At 31.5% G+C, this 16,008-nt stretch overlaps 1 pseudogene; it reads right to left on the bottom strand.

Moving 5' to 3' along the window:
- Positions 1 to 7,344: 7,344 nt before the first annotated feature.
- Positions 7,345 to 13,133, bottom strand: LOC134274543 (receptor-type tyrosine-protein phosphatase U-like; annotated as a pseudogene).
- Positions 13,134 to 16,008: the final 2,875 nt, after the last annotated feature.

Below are 16,008 nucleotides of genomic sequence, written 5' to 3'. Positions count from 1 at the left end.
GTTTGACATTTTAAATTCTGATATAAAACTTATTATTTTACAATACAAATGGACTTCTGCACACACTTCTGGTCAGACTGGTCTTATGGTGTTATGTGTGATTTCTATAAACAATGATTGAATCATTCCGTTATCATCGTTTTGCAGTGTAAATATCCGTACAATTTCAAGTGCCGCTTTATAATTATAATGATACATTGAAAATAAAATTCATTGTACATTAAACACATATTGAAGAGTAGCATTATTAAAGTGAATTTTAGTTCCATTATATTTAAACGTAAAGTATGCTCTTGAGTATCTAATCAATAAAGATATGTAACTTCCGTATGCAGGTATTGAAAGTATATTGCTGCATTAATAAGGAAATCTGACGATAGAAAAATTCTCGTTTATTAGAGAGCTTGGCTGTTAGATTCACATTTACGTCTTTTTCAAGTAAAATATCTAAATATCAAAAGGATTTGACAGACTCTGTAATATCTTTTTGTTCAATCTAAGTTCACCAGGATATATCGTATCGACAACAGAATGAACATTTCCATAGTTAATAGACAAATACTCATGCTTTAAAAAATTAAAATGCAGATATGTAATTAGTTCATTATTGACCTGTGGAAATCTCAGAAGTGGGATCAGGTACCCATGACCAAGATAATTAAGTATCCCCCTTGACATTACATAGGAATATATTATTCAATTAAAAAAAAGCTTGAATTTCCTTAAGTAGTTAAAAAATTCAAGGTCACGGGGCTTAAAATCATAGTATACTTTAGAAAGGTCTTGTCACGAGTTCTATTTATGCATAATATATAAGTCCCATCACTAATCTTCAAAGAGATATGACAAAGTTTAATTATTTTGTTACAGACGGACAGAAGAATCAGATTTAATGTCACCTAGCATTCAAAAAGCGGGGTTTGAATTAAACTTTTAGATCTTTGTAGCTGCACATATTTTTTTTTATCTTTTTGTTCTGTTTACACTTATATAAGTCATAGTGTTAAGATATTTCACAGAAACACCTTTCTTTAAGATTTGATTTACATGTATTTTAGTAAAATTTTAAGATGAGAAAATCTCCTTTAATAGCATTTGTTTCGATTTCATTTGACAGTAAAAAAGATGAGTCCTAATGGTCACCCTATCTTTTGGAAAATGAGTAAAAAGAACTTTGTGTAAGAATATCTAGACAATTATTTTTTAAATCAGAAATTGTACAGTCCCTGAAACGTTCTACTTTCCCATTTTTCCGTTCGCTCACCGTTCGTTCACCGTTCGTTCAGCGTTCGTTCACCGTTCGTTCAGCGTGCGTTCAGCGTTCGCTCTTCGTTCACAGTATTGCGTTCACCGTTCACCGTGCGCTCGCGTTCACCGTTCACAAAACGTTCACCGTTCGCTCTTCGTTCCGTTTGCTTTGCGTTCACCTTGTTCACCGTTCACTTATCGTCCAGTCTTCATTGTCATTCGGAACTCCGAAGTGAAAGGACTTATCTTTTTGATGGTAAGGATTTACATGTTTTTTAATTAAATAACTTAGATATCGTGTTTAAAGAATAATTATTTCATTGCAAAAATTATCTTTGATATTTATATTTCTATTATTATAACTCAGCTGTTACTTATTTCATGAATTTTCCCTGGCAAATAATTAATACATTAAGTACCTACATGCATGTAGAACGATGCTAAAATATTAAATTCAAAAAAGGGCAATGTACAAATGCTTCACGCACGGCATCAATTTGATGTAATTTCAAAGAGGACAAATTATTAATGGATGTATAATAATTAATCCAAGTCTTTTACAGGACAAGAATACATAAAAAATTATTTCTGCAGTAACACGTTTTTGAACTACATGTAGGTTTGAGAACTATGAACAGTACTACAAATATTTAGTTAATTAAATATCTTTAGAGCTAATTAAATTGATGGTGTGGTTTTAAATTTTAGAAAAGACCAACTGTTTAAAATATTTTATTATAAGAGAAGAGAGGTTCGTTCCTTCTCCGTACCTTAACATGTTTAAAAATATCTTTTTTGCTATTCAGTATAATTAATAATCCCCCCCCCCCCCCGGTGCCTTTTCTCCCGAAATAAAGTTCTTACTGAGTTTTTTCAGTATGATTTAATTAATATTTAATTTTTATTGTAACACAAGAAAATCAGTCTTAAAACCAACATCAAACAGTCATTAAACAATAGTATTTTAGTATAAACTTGTGCCGACAGTAGTATTTTGAATTGGCAGGGAATATGTTTTATATTCAATTTAAAACTCAATCCTTCCAAGTATATATTCAAATTATTTTTTTTTTCTGCAGGAACGCAAAAATCAGATCTAGAAATGATACGGAAAAATATTAAAATTTCTTGGAATACTAAGTGACTCCTTGCCTTCGGCATGTTCGGTGAAACGCGATTTCCACACCTCCACTGTGTCGAATTATTTTGATTGACAGCACAAACACGCTACTACAATTATAGCACGGACTTCCTGTGAACTGTGTGAACTTCATGATGGAAAATGAAAGCCAATAATTACTGTCAAATGAATTTGTTAATCTAAAAAAAAAGATTACCTTTATCACCTTTATTGCTTGGAATATTTAGGAAAAATAATTAGAATATTTATTTGAAACAACACATATCTGAGAATCAAGGGGGTTATCTCTCTCTCTTACTCTCTCTCTCTCTCTCTCTCTCTCTCTCTCTCTCTCTCTCTCGTACATTTCTCTGTTCAATAAAAACCATGACAACACATTACTTATTTAGTTTTGAAAATTTAATCTACACATGTATTACAAATAATTTGAATGCCTCTTTCCAACATCTTGACCGAGTATAATCACGGCCGGGAAATGTCTACAGATACATGAAGAAGTTAGCTAAAATAATCGTCATAAAAGAATAAAAAGGCACATAAATATAGAATATTTTGCAGTAGAATTTACATAAAACGAGAATTTTTATGCAGTACGATAATAATCAATGTCAACAGATAATTCTGAATTAAAAAAAAAAAAAATCCGTTATTGTACTCAGAATCGCTTTCGCACGGAAATACAGTACGGTTGTTTCAACCCCGTACAATGTAATTAATTCATTCTATAAGTAGCTGTTTTATCTTCCGAAGTCCACATTATTTTATTAGTGAAAAGAATAAGCATATTTATTTACTATATAAGTAGATTAATTTATTTTTTAAGTACACGCGGTAACAAATACACGTTTGACGGCGATTAAAATCATGTTATTAAAATATCGATTTAAACATAGGTATGTGTAGAAAAAAAATGTTTTTATTTATTTGTTTATTTATCTATCTTTTGTTTATCTCAGTAGTAGTTTTATCTTCTAAAATCCACATTATTTTATTAGTTAAAAGAATAAGCATAATTATTTACTGTATAAGATTAATTTATTTTTTAACTGGACGCGGTAACAAATACACGTTTGGTGGCGATTAAAATCATGTTTTTAAAATATCGATTTAAACATACGTATGTGTAGAACTTTTTGTTTTATTATTTATTTATCTATTTATTTCTCTTTTGTTTATCTATTATGTATTTATATTTATTTTTGACATTTGAATCATAGAATAAAAGAATAATTTCAAAACAAGGAAAAGACCGAAGGCATTCCGAATAGATCGTTCATCTTGCGTTCACCGTTCGTTCACCGTTCACTTTGCGCTCGCGTTCGCGCTCCGCTCGCGTTCTGCGTTCACTCACCGTTCACCGTTCACACATCGTTCACCAAGTTGCGTTCACCGTTCGCACATCGTTCACCCACCGTTCGCTCTGCGTTCGTTCACCGTTCGTTCACCGTTCGATCACCGTTCAGGTGGGAAAGTAGAACGTTTCAGGGACTGTAGTTATCCACGTTAGTCTAAAATCCAAACAAATAATGAAGCTTGCATTCATTGCTTTATTACACTCAAAACATTTTAATTTACAATAAGAAGCACTTGACAAAACAGCAACGGTCTGAAAAGAGCAAAGAATTAAAAGAGGACAAAAACAGTTTATTATGCCATTTTACTTAAATATTAGTGGTCTTGTGTTCAAATTCTTATTCTGGAATGCAATTCAATTTCTATAGAACTCTAGAAGGCATTTTTTTGCCAAAAAAAAAAAGCCACAAACAAAAACTAAAGATATTTGAAATGAAAACGCGTTTATGAAAAAAATAATATTAAGCGAGGCATTCTGCACAACTATGTCGCCATTTTTTTTCTAAATACAGATTTTGAATGGCCGTTGTACATATATATCTCCAAAGATACTTAAGAGTAAAATGCACTACAAAATGGATCTTCACTAGGAGAAGATGGAACACATTAAGTCATTAACCCCCATCCCCTCCCCCCAAAAAATACAAAATGATGAACATATAAAAATAGGTAAAATATCTTTAAAGACATGTGCAACAAACACATTTATTTCATAATACAAATCTATTTAAAGTCAAAGTATCTGACATGGAACATTTTTCTCTATATTAAATTACCAAAAATCAATGTTAAAATTAGAGATATTGCGTCAATGCAAAGGTAATATAATACATGCTCTATATTAAACACTATTGATTTCTTCTTCTGATTATATTTTTCCCATGATATTCTTCATATACATACAGTACAGGCCACGAGTTTTCCGCAAAAAACACGGGGCCCCGTGGACAGAAAGTCCACGCTTTAGCGTGGACTTGTCGGCGTCTTTGAAGTCAGCGTTTCTGTGCACCGTGTAACACGGTGTGTCACAGTTTTGATGATTAATATTTTAAACATTGTCATTGCCCTTATTTAATAAAATTAAATCAAATTTCTTTTGAAATATTTGTTGTACTTTTCCATAAATTAATATTGCTAATTTATCGCATACAGATGTTTAAACTTTTAACATGCCCTATTTAATATCAACGTACTCGTGTCCAGCCAAAAAAGAAATGTACAATTACGTTTCAAGTTAAATCCTAATTATATTAGTCATAAAAAGTTAAATAGACTATTATTATTATATTACACTTAGAGGAAACAAACTTTTATAAATGAATTACTTGATTGTCTCTACTTTCGATTTTGATTTTAACCGTGTTCAATTAAATTGTTGATACAAGATCGTTTCTCCATACGTATGCATTCATACGTAGTACATATCTGATACGTGATTATACTAAGTGAATTAATTATTTTGTAAGAATTTAAAAAAATATATATATACGTGTATGTACTATGTCTAGAATATTTTTTTTTAAATACGTATCAGACTCGCACATGAATTCTGCTCTTTGATACCGATACTCGGCGAATCATTGGACAGGTTCAGATAAGGGTTATTGCCGTGACTAACACTGAAAATCTGTGATTATGTAAAATATGGAGATAAATATTAATTGCAGTAAACTCGAAAATCTATTGAACTGGCAGAGATGATAATCTGATAAATTTCATTAATTAAAATAAACTTACACGCTGAATACAAAAATCACCAGCCGAATTTTTGGCAAATGAAATGTACTAACTTCGGTACGAATATTACTTCATTCTGAAATATATCGTCTGAAAAATGAAACGAAAAAAAACCCACAGTTTGAGAAAACAAAGATATTTAGCGATTTTTAAATATGCCCCCCCCTTCTAGAAAGTGATACGAATCGGCTGGTTAAAACTTTATCAGAAGTCAGCAAATTTATGACTTGTTATGTTTTTTTTTAAATCTTAATCTACGAAAGACATGCTTATTTGTGTCTGAAATAGGATAAATAAATTAACAATGTACAAGTAGGTTTATAATCGTTGTTGTAGTGAAACTTGGAAGATGAATTTCGCATGATATCAGTTGAGTGTGTTATACACTTGCCGTGGTCAGAGCTAAAGAATTTGAAAGGTGTGATAAACATACGGCGCCCCTGGCCCACCGGCAGAGACCCAATATATGTTTTAAACAGGTGTGAACTTGGAACTGACCATAAGATTGTTTCAAATCACAAGTGAAATTCTTTCCGCGTAAACAGACTTTCAAGGTCACCTAGCGTCATGGGACAGGTGATGCACGAGGATTTTGTGCGTACAGCATTTATACAGAGAACGAATTTGATTGCAGTAAATGGATTGAATATGAACAAAAGTTGTGGCAATTAAATAGAATTATAGAATGATTAATTGTGACCTCCGTATCTTAAATAAAACGAAGAATAAAAAAAAAAAACATTACAGACTATGTCAGAAGGGGGTTGTATGAGTCTCTCTCTCTCTCTCTCTCTCTCTCTCTCTCTCTGATACTGCTTTTTATACACTTTACAAGAAAAGAAAAACTTATTAGAAAAAAGAAAATCTTTTTTAAATAATTACTTACACTGAAAGGATTTTAAAAACATAACGTGGTAATGCACTACTCTATGAAAATAATGTTTGCTATTACGAGAAATATGCTTTGAAATTATTGCATTAATTTCGTGTTTCTGCTGACGATTTTCGCATCCACATTCAGAATAATTCCAGATGAATAAAAAACATGTATTTTAATAAGAAATATACATAATAATGGTTGGGTCGTACACTAGTACTGTACATGTAAAAACCATAAACATGAATACAGCTCGGATTTTATACTACATACAGAGTGCGAGACGAATGCAGCTCGACGCCATTTCGTCTTCCTTTTTTACATGAACTCATGAGATTAAATTATTCATTTAAAATAAAATTCATAATTTTTATTTTGTTACATGAATGAATAATTTTACTAAAATAAAAATGTCTAGACACACAGTTAAGAGTCCACTATCTGGTTGAATAAAAACGATTATATATATACATAAACCAAAGTTATAAATTGTCATCAAAATTTATTAAATTTTTATCAGAAACAGAGAATTTTGTCTGTAATACTATTTACACGGTGCAGCTGCTTGGAGAAGAATTTTCTGGACACTCGGTGCAACACGGAGGGAAATTTACTGGACACGGTGCGACACGGAGGACATTACCTGAGATTTTTCTAGACACGGTGCGGCACGGTGTGCCTACATGTATATTTCAAATCCACACACACCGTGCTACACCGTGTACGCGGTGTAACACAGAGCGTTTCACACGGTGTTTTTTCCACCGAGCGATGCGGAAAACTCGTGGTCTGTTCTGTATATCCTTGATAAGGCATTTACACATGTAAATTAAGAATATTTCATGACACCTTTACTCTTGAATAAATGAATATTCCATATATCTGTTATTGATTGAAGAAAATTACACATTTCTTGTATCCCGATCATTTTATTGATTGTAGTATATACTTGTGTCACTGCCCTGAATATGATCATAAACAGCATTGATCACCAACCCATATTCATCCTAAAAAGAAAATAAACAATATAAATGTTCTGTGGTCGAATTAATTTGCAAAACTAAATTTCCAGATACATTAATGCTTTAGGCGATCTAATATTGAAGAACATGACATTTAATGTGGCCTTTATAAACCTCATCTGTCTTTATTTATTTATAAAAAAAAAAAATCGACCCGTGGCCTATGATTAAAAAAATATATATATTTGGTTCTGAAAAACGCACAAGGTTGGAACAGAATTCCGGTCTTCTGACTTGAAGTTGTCTGACGGCAGTGAAGACATCCACACAGGCGTCCATGTTGATCTGTTGTATTACGTTATGAACGGCACAGAAAACACCACTTAATGCTGCACCATCACTAAATACGAATATATATAATATGATATTTCAATACGGATTGTCCGAAAGCGTTTTTCATAATCAACAGGTTGAAAAAAGAACGGCATTTGGCATCAATAAAACATTAAAGGAAGGAATTGCAAAATAAAAAAAAAATGAATTTATACATCTGATATTTTCTGTTTCATAATTGAACTTAAGATGTAAGCTCAAATTGAAATTTTAATTTAAATGGATAACAAGCATCAGTAACAAAAAAAAAAGAAATTCACCTGCTGACAATTGTAATAGGATTTTCTGTCTCAATGGCCAGCGTGGTAGACACAAGACTCCGAAGTGGAGATGTGTCAAGAAAAGTCCCGGATGTTTCAATTCTTACTTTTGGTTCTATTATTGTCACAGGGTGAGCCTCCTCTTCATTCTAAAGAAAACAGGTATTGTTGTACTATTATCAATATGTAATCTGTCCTTCTTTTCTTTCAGAAATCCTATTTATCTTACTTTAAAGCATGTTTAATTAAATTTGAATTGCAACATATTTAAAAATTATTTATATCCTGAAAACCTAAAAATTCAAGCTATATGTTAAACGTGAAGATTTAATTTTTTCTATCGTCAACGTTCCTAACGAATGCAGTAATATACATTCATTATCTGTTTACAGAGTTCTTTTTTATATCCCAGTTGATTCCATGCACAAGAGCATGCATTAGGTATAAACAATTTCAAAAACGAGGTAAATTATTGATTAGAATTTAAACCATCTCGTATAAAGTCATCATTAAGTACATTTAAGTTATATTGTCAATACAATTACCTTATCAGAAAATTCAATTTATCATTGAGTTAAATTAGCTAACATATTTTTCATACGAATTGTTATTTCATTTTTTAAACACTGAGTTGCCGACATATTTTCCCTTTTCCCCCGACCATGACAAGGAGCACATAGAGGTTGTGACCAGTCGGCATGGGATACTCACTCCTCAATGGCACCTGATCCCACCTCTGACGCTTTGGAGGTTCGTGTTTGCTCTTCTCTTATTTTGTATTGTTTTAAGGAGATGTTGATTACTGTTCGTTATCTCCCTATGTTTCATGTGTACACAGAACAAGCGTAACACGACTTTTCTAGCTCACATTTTTCTCGAGAATGTGCACAGTAGTGCTGATGATGTGATTTGCAGATTGACTTTGAACATGGATGGTAAACGGGGGCACTGTTTTGGAAGATGAGGAACTTGGTAACCATGCTTCACTCTGAAATTAAAATGAAGCATTGCAAAACTTGAATCTTGAGTGTGTAAATACTCCAAAATCAGCATAGTGTTTTCATTAATATTTGTTTTGAATTACATACCTAGCTTATAAATGAATTTAACAATTTCTTAAGACCATACACGATGCATCTTGTTTATTTTTTTATTGAGAATTATCGCACTTTCAGATGCAAAAAAATCCCTTGTTGTCACAAATATCACAAGAAAACTAAAAAAAACAAGAAACAGTTTCATATTAGGTTCGATAAAGAGTGCTACATACCGAATCAATCTTGTTAATAGGATCCATACAGATGACTGTGTCACATTCATGGTCATTGAGCAGGCGGAGGAAGTCAACAGCGTCCTCTTCCGTTGGATACTTCGTCACTATAAACGCTCTTTTGTTTTTGTATGACTACACAAATGGACAAAAAAGAAAAAAAAGAATTACATAAACATTTTTATCCTATAAAAAAATTTATGAATAATGATATTTTTGTATCATTATTTTATTATTTTCCTTGGAAGTCTCTCCCTGTGGGAGGCCCCTTGATTCCGGTGTATCACCATTGCGCATGCGTGCAAGATAACGTTATTCTCTATATTTATTTTTCGCGGTAAACATTTTTTACAATTTTCTGAAGCCGCCTCCCACCCCTCCTCCTTTTCTGAAATAACTTTCTGTGGTGACTTGTTAGGGCGATTGTTGCCCTATTTATATTTATTTATACGTTTTTCACATTTTGGTTTTTAAATCTTAAATTTAAAACATTTAAAAAAATCGTTTCAGAATAAGGGCGGATGTTGCCCCCATCTTTGACACTGTTTAGGTCTGTAATACGCATTCTGTTTATTGTACATTTTGCGTACCTAATTTTCTGTAAAAAAAATACGACAAAAGAAAGACTTCCTAAATATAATTATATCCTTGATTAATGAATTAAAAGCAACCAGGAACACATAATGGTTAACATATATTAAAACTTAACTAGTCGTGCACAAATCTGTAATTAGTTAGCACACAAAAAATAAAATTTACAAATACCTTAATTGATAAATGTTAAATGAAAAAAAAAATCAATACTTACTGGAACAGTTATCGCATTGATGAAGTTTCCTCTTTTAGGGACATTAGATGATAAATGAACGCTGTATTTATCCACTTAATTAATGTAGAAAAAGAAATTGAACATTATTTCAATTATACATGAACAGAAAATAAACAAATGATCCTTAAACATTAAAGGTCACATTAAAGGTCACCGGTGTTTCCTTATTCTCTCTTTATCTGACAAATTTAGTCCCATTCTGAACACATCATGTTATTCAATTGTTTTCCATATTTTAATTTAAAAAATTGAATTCATATCTTATGGGATGGAAGAGACATTCATAGTTTCAATCTATATTTTCAATGTTCGCTTCGTGATCGGGAGGCCCGGGTTCGATTCTCGTTCGCGGCGCCGCGTCATACCTAAGACGTAAACAAAGGTGGTGACTGTTCCTTCGCCAAGCGCTCGGCACTAGAAGTGAAAGTCACGGGTCTTTCGGATATGACCTTAAAAACGTAGGTCCCGTGTCACGGTAGGCGCTGGCACGATAAAGAACCCTCACTGCTCAATGGCCCTGAGTGCCGAGTATAGGTCTAAATTTGAAGCCCTTCACCGGCATACGGTGACGTCTCCATAATGAGTGAAAAATTCTCGAGAGGGACGTTAAACAATATAAAATCAATCAATCAATATTTTCAATGCCGCAAGATTATTTCTATTTGTAAGTGTTACTTACTATGGACAACATGTTTAAGCTTTTGGGGAGAAATATTGCCGGCAAACTTCTATTTACAGAAGATTTAATAAAGGATTTCCTAATATTTTATTTATGGAGACTAATTTCGTTGTGAAAGGATGTGCATGAAAAGTATCAAATATGACTTCCAAAGAAAAAACAGGTTTATTACACTATACTAAAATGTCAATATAAAACTACACTGAAGCCTGGATCCTGCTTCAACCAAAACAAAAAAGCAATAGACAAGGCAGAGATCAAACAGTTCTTATATCTTTTGATCATCTTCTTTTTAAATATAAACGACGTATGTTTCAAGTGACAAAACTTATCGTACAAATCATGGAAGACAATGAGAAAAAAAGAAATCTTAAAAGTTACACCTTAGTTGTATGTATTAAGGAAGCTAAAGTGTTTCCTTCATCAAAATGTATAATTTTGTTTGAAAAAAACATTTAAAATATCTCTGGTTTTCAACATATCAACAAAAATACTAACTTTAAAGTTGAATTTTTTAAAAAATAAAATCATAGTTCGATTTTTTTTCTGAAGAATGAGAATAAAATCAAAGGATAACTTACGTGGCAAAATACCGTTGGAATACATGTCTCCACAACCTTCTCTCGGCGAGCTTGAAGTCATTATCGTTGTACACAGGTCGTATTATCATTAAAAGCTGGATAAAAAAATCAAATGGGAAAAAGAAACGTACGAAAGGGAACGATATCTATGAAAAAAGTGGATTTGCGATAGCAATTAGGATCAAAATCAAGAAAAGGCTTTGGAGCTGAATAATGTTTTAATATTTTTATTTGCTGTTAATATTTTGAAAATCCCTCAAATTTGAATTTTAAATAAATTTAGATAAATACGTTTTATCTTATCAAATACATTGTAATTCTTTCAATTTAAAAGCGATATTTTTGCATCACCTCATCTGACATATTTGTCCACCACTCATTTATTATACCCCCCGCTTGAAAAGCGGGAGGGTATATAGTAATCGTTAATTCCGTCCGTCCGTCCGTCTGTCCTTTACGCTTTGGGGTACCCATCTCTTATCCGCAACTCCTCTTATACCACTGGATGAAATTTGATGAAACTTTCACAGAATCTTTATTACATATTGCCATTGTGCACCTCCTATTTTACTTTTTGATCCGACACATATTTTTGATTTTCCATAGCAAAACATGGACACTGCCATTTATACACATATGGGAGGCGGAGGGTATCATTTAGTGAGCCATTGCTCACAGTACCTCTAGTTTCAAGTTATTTTTTATCATTATAAACATTTTTATAGCCATAAAAACATTGCTTTCAATGTTATTTTACTGTATCGTGTACCTGAAATTCTTCACGCAGTGAACTCTGATTGGCCGGTTTGTCTATTGTCATGTTCTTCGAATTTGTAGTAAATTCACCAATGGTATTGAAGCTAACTGGCGATTTGTAAATTTCACTCAAAGCAAGGAATATGGTCATATATTGCTCCTGAAAATAAAATGTAATGCATAAAGTAAAATAAACAAAAAAAAGACAAAAAACAAAAACAAACAAACAAAAACAAAACATTGATATAATATATATAGTAATACATGTACTTCTTTGGTTAATGTTTTTTGTTGGTTATTTAGAGTTTAAAAATAACAACTTTATTGTAATAAAACTTGAAAAGTGTTTGGAATTTACTATCAAAATATGTTTGGAGGAAGGAGTTGTGGTTACTTACAATACTCTTTTCCACTTTTTTTTTATTTAAGTAATGCAATATAAATGGAACAACCAAAACATGTTGGTGTTTTTAAAATTATAAATACTGATACTTACATAGGTTTGGACCATATTCATCCTGTTTTCTCTTCATCTTCTTGACATATTCAGCAACGTTGACTGTTCCCGTCTTTCTCCCTATCTCATTCAGAACGTCTATTGCTATGTATGTCCCTGTTCTACCAATTCCCGCACTTAAGGCAAGAAAATGAAAAAAAGTATTATAATTGTAAAACTTGAATAAGCATTAAAAACAGACTGTGTCAAAATTAGCAATTTGTTTTTTAATCATTTTTTTCAGTTAACTGCAAGATTGAAAAAAAATAAAGGAAAAACATGAAATAAGTCAGTTCTAAACATAAAAGTACCAATTATGATGAATTGTTAGATGGTAAGAAATATATTTCCAAAACAGTCCATTATTCAGTTTAAAAATATACCTGCAGTGTACGACTGTTGGAGAATCTCTCTGATTGGTCCCTACTTTCCTAACGTGGTAAAGGAAGATAACAAGAGAGAGAGGCTCAGGAGTACCGTAGTATGGCCAGGCAGTATAATGGTATTGTGTCACAGTACGTGACTTTTTTGTCTGTTGTTTTGCAAAATAACTGTATGTTTAAATTTGTATACATATACAGCATTTTTATGTATTCTTCATAATTTTTGAAGGTTTAAGCCCAAGTTGAATGACATATGGATTTATGTGAGATAGCAGTATAATTCAGTGTCAAAAAACACAAATCATTCGATAAGACAATTCGATATTTTCTTTTTCAGTGAACCCAAATTCATTATGCTACTGTAATTTTATTCATCTCTGTAAGTAGTTAAATCGTTTAAGATTCTATGGTTTTCTAAGATCATAATTTTAGCAAACAGGTAAATGAGTCATGATGAGTCAAAAAACACTATAAATAATTTTCGACGAGGATGCTTCTCTGGAAATGATAAGGGAGGCTAGTAGGTTAAATAATTTTTGTTATGGCTTATCATATCTCATATCACGAATGATTTTAATTAAGTAAAACAAAAACCATTTGATCATAGGATACAGTACCCGCATCGTTATTACTTTTTACAGGATACACGATACGATAGGATACACGCACGATACGATAGGATACACGCACGATAGGACAGGATACACGCACGATAGGATAAACGCAAAACACGATAAACGCAAAACACGATACACGCAAAACACGATAAACGCAAAACACGATAGACCTGATAAACGATCTTCACGATAGGATAAACGCAAAACCTGATAGGATTGTTTCAAAATGCGGAACGTTTTCTGACAAGACGAAAAGATTATTTTAAATTAAATTCAAAGATTAAAGATGATTTAGATTAAATTATATTTTAATTTAAATACTTGCAGAGCTTCAAATCTAAACTATAAAATACAATTATTATTATAAAAAGAACTTGAGATCTCTGTGGTAATTTTACAAACGTTGTTTATTTATATAAAAAAAATTGACAGTGATTTAATGGATTTTTATGAAATGGAGACTGTATTTTTTTAAAAATTTCTTCTCAAGGGTGTGAATTTTGAAACTCTATAAACAGATTTATTTTTTATGAAAAAATATACATTTTAATTTTATATCTAATAAATTTATCTACAAGTACCAAATTATTTCACGGAAGAAATTTACGCAATAAATTATATATTTGTAATTAATGTCTAAAGCTTACAATCTGCGATGTATCCAAAAATCGCAATTAAATATTAATATCTTAGAAAAAAAAAAGCAAAAGACCGGTCAAAGAAAGGGTCAAAGAAAGCGGTTATAACAAAATTAATAAATTTATGATAAATCCACCATGGACTATATATACAGTAAAAGAAAATTAATTTCCTGTGTAGAAATCTAAATAAATGTTAATATAATAGCGTTCTGCATTGATACATGTAAACTCTGTGAATAGAATATGAATTTGCTACAACTGCACATATACATGTTTACGCTAAGCTCTGACTTATGTACATGTAAACATTTATATATCAGATACTTAAAACCTGATTTATTAAATTTAAAAGGTTAAATACTTTTTTCTTTACAATACAAAGCAGAAAAATTAATTAACAAATATTAAAAGAGTGCTTTTCCGACTAAATAATTATAAATCAATGCTATTAAACTTGTGTGTACTGTTACTTAAAATAATTTAAAATAGGTTTAATTCGGCAAATGAATTATTAAACCTGAAAAATTATTTTAGAATCCAGTAATCTCATATGAGGCATATTTGAAGGGCGGGATGTTGAAAGTCCGTAACCAATTTAAAATTAGATAACCAAGATCTAACCAAATAGCCAACTATAATTTTGAATTCTTAAATAAAGTTATATACGTATGGAATGAAATCGATTAATACTATAAATTGATTCGGTGTATTTACCAGTCTTGCATGGTCACGGCGGACTCAGACGACTTCTTTTGTTTTATTTTTATAGTAAGATACCGTAGAGAAAAAAAAATGCGAGTTAATTTTCATAGTTTAGAATGTTAGAACTATTTTATCCGTTTCTACGATCAATGAAATTGTTTCCTAGAATTAATTTTGTCCGTATTACGTAGAAAACCCGATGATCCGAAAGTGCATGTACCATAAGATGATTTTTTAATCCATAAATTGTACAATTATTTAATATATTTTGAATTTAATCTGTGATAAGTTTGTTCAATTTAAACAAGTTAGGAACAAAATCCCGAAAATAAATATATGAGTTTCATTAGAACAAGGTAGTATTCGAGGTTACTAATTGACCCTCGATGAGAAATCAGTACAGGTTTGTTGACGGTGATCACACATACGGGCCGAGGTGTCAGTTTGGGCAGAAAGGGGAGGGGGTGGTTGTCCGCACAGGAAGACAGTGTGCTAATTAGAGAGCTACACATACGTGTCAGTTTTCTGGTAAGGAAAGGTCTTCGATTTATTTTGATTTTTGGCATCCCGATGGATTGTATTTTTAGTTTATTTCCACGCCGAAAAGGTAAGCTGTTACAAAACATCATGTTTTTCTCTGTATATATTATTTTAATGTTATCTAATGCCAGATAAAATTAATGAAAAACTTATATTTTATAGTAACAGCCATGGTGTGATAAATGGGGTAGAATATTTTTATGCATTATATTTTATAATTTAGACTTGCCATCAAATTTATAATTAGCTTTAAAAAATAAATTTCAAATTTGAACATGTACGGCCAAAATCGTTGTTAAAATCATCTGGATCAATGTCTTTAAGTTATGTTATTATATTTCTAACATCAAGACGTTTAATAATTGTGCATACATGCAGATCAGAAGCGTAAAAATATTACTGACGTTATCAGACGATAAACAAGGAAAAACAGAATATTGCATAAAAAAGATACATATCAATATCCTGCTTATTATTTACTTGCTTTATGTGTACGCGAACATCGTAGCTTTCCAAAAATCTTTCTCCGGTAACTCTGATTCA

This window comes from Saccostrea cucullata, unplaced genomic scaffold (assembly GCF_032062105.1).
Source record: "Saccostrea cucullata isolate Sc308-1 unplaced genomic scaffold, CSIRO_AGI_Scuc_v1 ctg7171, whole genome shotgun sequence".
Classification (NCBI taxonomy): Eukaryota; Metazoa; Mollusca; class Bivalvia; order Ostreida; family Ostreidae; genus Saccostrea; species Saccostrea cuccullata.
The sequence above is the reverse complement of the archived record's forward strand: the minus strand, read 5'-3'. Positions and strand labels throughout refer to the sequence as shown.